Source organism: Pezoporus flaviventris, unplaced genomic scaffold, assembly GCF_033815535.1.
Source record: "Pezoporus flaviventris isolate CSIRO_AGI_PZ_B2104156 unplaced genomic scaffold, CSIRO_AGI_Pfla_v1 ptg000037l, whole genome shotgun sequence".
Taxonomy (NCBI): Eukaryota; Metazoa; Chordata; class Aves; order Psittaciformes; family Psittacidae; genus Pezoporus; species Pezoporus flaviventris.
The window spans coordinates 15,479,109-15,485,003 of record NW_026892585.1 but is presented as its reverse complement, the minus strand read 5'-3'; positions in this window follow the sequence as shown (position 1 = coordinate 15,485,003).

Here is a 5,895-nt window from a genome sequence, read left to right as displayed (position 1 = left end):
TTCCAAATGTACCTATGATGAGAGAAATAGCAGACTTTTTATGACAGCAAGTAGTGATAGGACAATGGGTAATGGCTTTAAACTGACAGAAGGTAGATTCAGACTAGATATAGGGAACAAGTTCTTTACTGTGAGGGTGATGAGACACTGGCACAGGCTTCCCAGAGAAGCTGTGGCTTCCCTGGCAGTGCTCAAGGCCAGGTTGGAAGGGGCTTTGAGGAACCTCCCTCAAAGTGAAGCATCCCTTCCCATGGCAGGGGGTTTAGAACTGGATGATCTTTAAGGTCCCTTCCAAGCCAAACCATTCTATGATTCTATCCAACAACCAATCTTCACTATGACCTGACTGACATAACAAATCCACTGTAGTTATAAATTCGTGGGGGGCAGACCAACTGATTTTATAGCCATTAAACACCAGTGTAATTATTTCATGTCTGAAGTCATGTGAAGGTATCTCTGAGCTACGTTACTCCATGCCATGGGAGACAAGACTATTACATTTAGCTGTTCTCAAAGCAAGCATGATTGCAATGACACTACGTGCCAATGCAACTATTTATACAGGCACATGCCTGGCACACCATAGGCTCTGGCATTATCAGAATGCTCTCCAGCACTAGAGACTCACAGCTATTTCCCTTCTCCCTGTAACCAACACTCCCCTTACTACCTCACCTTTTTGTGCCTTAGTAGTAGAAATTCATTTCTCCCGGGAAGAGGCATGCCACTCTTGGGAAAGCAAAGCCTTCCCCTCTGGGAAGACAGCTGAAGATCTCATTAAAACCAGCACCAAAGTTATGACTAATTTGAAACCACACATCACCATTATGCAATTAAAATTACTAGGCTATTAGAAGGCACAAAGTTATAACCCAGTGACTATTGTTCTACACAGGAACAAGGCAGGTGAGCAGTTAAGGCTTCCCTGAGGGAAAGGAGGTGCAGGAACTTGAACCTGAAGGATGTGTTGCAGCACACACACAGAGGTCACACTATATTACTCATTGTTAACTCCACAGTAAAACAGATGCCTTGCTACAGGAATAAAACATCCATTTTGCTTTGAAGAGTAGTTTACCTGTGAGTAAGTGTATCCTCCTAGACAAGTCTGGTAAAGAAAGGGAGAGGAAGAAGTAATTTTCTTAAGCCACAAATCCTTAAATGCCAAGAACCAAGAATTCCTTCATACCACAAAAAGCAGACACGGAAAGTAAATTGTGTTCTCTTTTTATGCACAAGAGCTACCAAAGAGAAGCTCCATAACAAAATCTTTGGTTGTTTATTTGTTCTCAAACAAACGAAACTCATCAGTATGCATCCTGCTGAACAACTGACCAGCCACATGAAGATGCTGGAGCAAAGAGAAACTCCTCCATTCAAGCCAATCAAGTCCTTCCCTCCTTGTGGGGCAGGCACAGAGGGCGATGCAGAGTTGTGAAGGTTTTTGCAAGGTTCATGTCTATTGATGAATTTGTCTGCCACACTGAGAGACATTTTGAGGTAACTTGTGTCGAGATGTCAGCGAGACAATGTGCAATGCTGGTGTATGGACACCCTCAGCAATACCTGCACAGCCCCAATCCCAACACAGACCCTGTTTAACCTCAGGCTATCAGCAAAACAAGAGAAAACAAGTAAAAAGGTAGGTTGCATGTTCCTTATGCGACTGTCCTGTAAGTACTGAAGGAGTGAGTGTAGCGAGGAGCAAATACAGGGTTCAAGAGACATGGCAGACAGCCATGGGCTACTTATTTCCTTTAGCACACGCTCTGTGGAAAACATGCACAGCAAAGTCTAAAAGGAACTGGTTTCTGGGACCAGAAGCCCTAAAGGCATTTAAGAATTCCGTGAAGAAATATCGTTAATTAAACCTCACAAAGAGAAATACTATTTTGAAGTTCTCCAAGGTGAAAGAGGATCACTGGAGGAACATGGTGGGAAATGCAAGACCATCTGTGACTACATGACTAGATTATGTTCTGTTAAATCTCTCACTGAACCCTTTGCTCTGCAGAAATCTGGACAAGCAGGATTCAAACAGCTAAACATAAGTGCTCAGTGTCTTTGTGGATGCTCACAAGGTGTCCTATTTAATCTTCAGCGGCTGCCCAAGAAGAGGGTGCATCAACTGTAGGTCATGTGTCAGGGTGCCAGACTTGTACAGATGTCTTGGATCACCTCAGACACCCCCTTAAAAGAAACTGGCCACCCACATCTGAGCAACTGACCCATGCTGAAGCTGATGGATATGGCCCAGGTAGCACCTTGGCACCACATGTAGTGTGGTGGGATCACTCAGGAGACCCTTCTCCATCTGCAACATCTCTGTCATGAGTGTGGGTCTTTTTATTTTTGCTCCCCTGTTCTTCAATGCCTATATACACACAAAACATGAACATTTCTTTAACCATATTAATTAATCAAAGGTTTTTCATTTGACTGATTTTGTTGGGGGTTCCCCCTCCGCCAAGGTGGGGAACAAGAATGCTTATAAATGGTGTTTCTAGTCTTAAGTACTGTGTACAGATTTAGCAAGGAATGCAACAAAGATCCAGAGCCAAATACTACGCACCATACTTGTGCATGTAGTTCTCTGAAGTCATGTAGCAGGGTTTGCTTCTCTATCCCAAAAGCCATCCTGCCAAGAAGTTGGGAAATTCCTGTAGGACACATAGCCATGCTTTCCTCTTAGTGCTTTTAATAGGAGAGGAAGAAAAAAGTTGCTGACTTATTTTTCTGACATAATAAAAAGATGCAAAATGTTTAACAAGAAGAAAGAAAAATCACAATAGCTTAAATTAACCAGATCTCTTTTACTTCTCTGCTTATGGAAGCCAAAAGTTTATGCATGCTATGTACCACATGCACGGAAATAAGATCCATGTGATACATTGCAGAGATATGATACATCAAATTTGTCACCTGCCCTATCTTACCTACCTAATCCCAGGAAGTAAGGAACACCTCCAGAACATTTGTGGAGCAAATGTTCACAACCTTTTTACTTTGGGATTCATTGTAGTGGTATGTGTGTGTTTTGTGGTTTTTTTTTTTTTTGTTCCAGTTGTTTGTAGTTTTTCATTGTTATTGTTTTGGTTTGTTTGTTTTAAATCAGCCTTCCAGAGAAGCATTTCCTTCTTTCACATGGAGAAATTACAAAACCATATGAAGAGAAGGTTATGGTAGCCCAAAATGATGGCAATTAGGAAAAGCATCAAGCAAAAATTGACTAAAATGGGGCTACAAGACAGACTCAGCCCTCTGTGGTCAGAGAGGCCCAACTTCTGTGTTGATACCTTCAACTGCATCTTTTAACCCACAGAATTGGAGGACCAGCAGAAGGGCAGGCAGAGGGAAACGCCACAGTGAAGCAAGCGTATTTGGTACCAGGAGGTGCAGACCCTCAGGCCAACTGCAGTGTTGCTATATGGCAGAGGCAATAAGCAGGCAGGGAAAGGAAGGAAGGAAGGAAGCAAACATCAAGGAAAGGTGCTCTAGGAAAGCTCAACTAGGAACAGGATGCAGGAATCTTTAAAATTATGACTGCCACAACCCCTTCTGGGCAGAAAAGAGCTGTTTGGTAAGAGACCCACATGCAGCAGCAATTTAAGGCCTAGAAATCTCTGGGAATGTAGCCTTCACCCTTGTGATGTTCTGGTCCTCATCTGTTCACCTTGCATCAGTCACATCACCAGTTCTGCCCTAGACAGTGACACACTGCCAAGAGGTCACATCACATGTTTACCAACCGCTGGACTGATTTAATGCTACACCTCCTCTTATGCCTGAGAATTACTGTTTGACCCAAATCCCCAGTGGTTTTTGCTTTGTATAGCACTGTGCTTGGGAGCAGTGGAGTGTGGAACACAGCAGAGCAGTGGTCATGTCTGACCTGTACACTGTGTCCATGCTAAAAGCATCACAGTAGGGTGGACACATGATGATCACCTGCTTAAGCAGGTACACCAGGGCTGCCTAAAGGTGCTGCCCTGAAGATAGCTATTCTTCAGGAGTTAATGCAGGAAAGCATAGTTGAAAACTACTTGTAAGTGTATTGGAAGGTGAAAAAGAGAGGCCTTAAAGAGGAAATGCAATGTTTACCGAGCTCTGCCTGCAAGGCAGGAAACACGGGAAAACCAGAAAACAAAGTCTGCTTGAGATATGACCCAGGCAGTATTTCATGAAACACAGTAACGTGGTGAAATTATGCTACTCCAGCTTTCTGCTGGGTTATCCCCGACTAACCGTACCATAAACATTCCTGACCGATTGTACCATTCAGAAAAACAACCCAACCCCCAAACCAATACATCATTCAATAAATCACTATCTTACCCAAATACAAAAATCTCTGCAGCAGATTCCACCACAAAACAGCTAATTCTAGGAAAGAGTATCTGCAAGCTGGCAGCTGCTGTTTTGCAGTGGTACAGAAGCACAAATCCTTAATTCCAAAAGCTCAGCTAATAGCAGTTAACAGCAGCTAAGCTATAGAGACATAAATGAAACAGGAACCACAATACCGATACAAATTATAATGAACTGTCCACTTGTATGAACACTTTGAGGAACTTTATTAAACAACTATTTCTGCCTATGTTCACAAATAGCATCTTGTTTTCTATTTCGTAAGTTCACTGGGACCACATTACTGCCTTTTTGCCTATACTTGCACTGCTCCTACCATGGGGCACAAGTAATGAGGCTTCTAGGTGCAACTGTCTCCTAATTACACTATAGCACTGGAGACATTATGTTGTTAGTACCTTAGTAGTAATATTTTCAGAACATTTTTCTCCTTTAAAAAAATACTTAAATATCATTATTTTGCAATTAAAATTTTAAATCATAATAACCTACAATAAAGGTAATACTTACAAGGATTTATATTAACACAAGAATTGTGTACCAATGCAAGACCTTTAAACTGAAATGCATTAAAAGGTAATTACTTCTTGGATTCAATATAAAATACAGACAATAAACAAGAGACGTCTTGGATTTCAAATCAAGCATAATAAATAACATCCTAGGCTGAAGTAGGCATAAATATTCTTTCCATCTTCTACACAAAGAAAACATTGGTATCTCCATTTTTCTAAAGGAAGTCCAGTTTTGTGGCATGCAGTAAAGCTCTACCTTGCATTACTTTTAGTTTCAGTTTCCCCTAGCACAAATAGGAAGACCGTCCTCTTTGCTTAAGCTATTTCCTGTCACTGTAAGCAGCAGAGTGGGCAATGAAAACTGAGGCTGCTTTTTCCCCTGGGCAACAGGTGATATTGGCATGTGCCCAGATGGGAGTCTAAATGCACCCCAGTGGGCCAGACCCTGACGCTCAGTGCCTTGGCTCCGCACCTCTGCCTGCCTTTGCCTTTTCACCACTGCTAGCAAAATTAAGCAATATTTACCTAAAATTGCCACATCCTCAAAGGAGCTGTGAGAACGCCCAAGCCCACTGTGCTGATCTGATGGCGACTGTCTCTATGGGGCTGCTCCAGTAAGTGGGGGCAAGACAAGGAAACACAGGCGCTTAAAGGAAAAGCGCAGGCAGCTGCCCAAGTGCCTCCCTCGCAGCCTAACTCCAGTACACGGCCCAGGGAAAATCCAGCAACCCAGTCCCTGGAACTTCCTTTGGTTTATCAGTCAGCTTCAACTGTGTGCCCTGTTTGCATAGGCTTTCTTCATAGGTACCCAAATATGCTCAGGCTGCTTAACTTGAACAGCACACAGAATTTTTTAGTAACAGTAAGGCAGTCTTCCTGACTAATGAAAAGGTACAACAAATATGGTGTATTTAATATAAAACCCTGTCATTATATATGCTATATACTTATATATCATTATACATAGCAATATGAATTGTAATATAATGTATATACACAATAACAATGT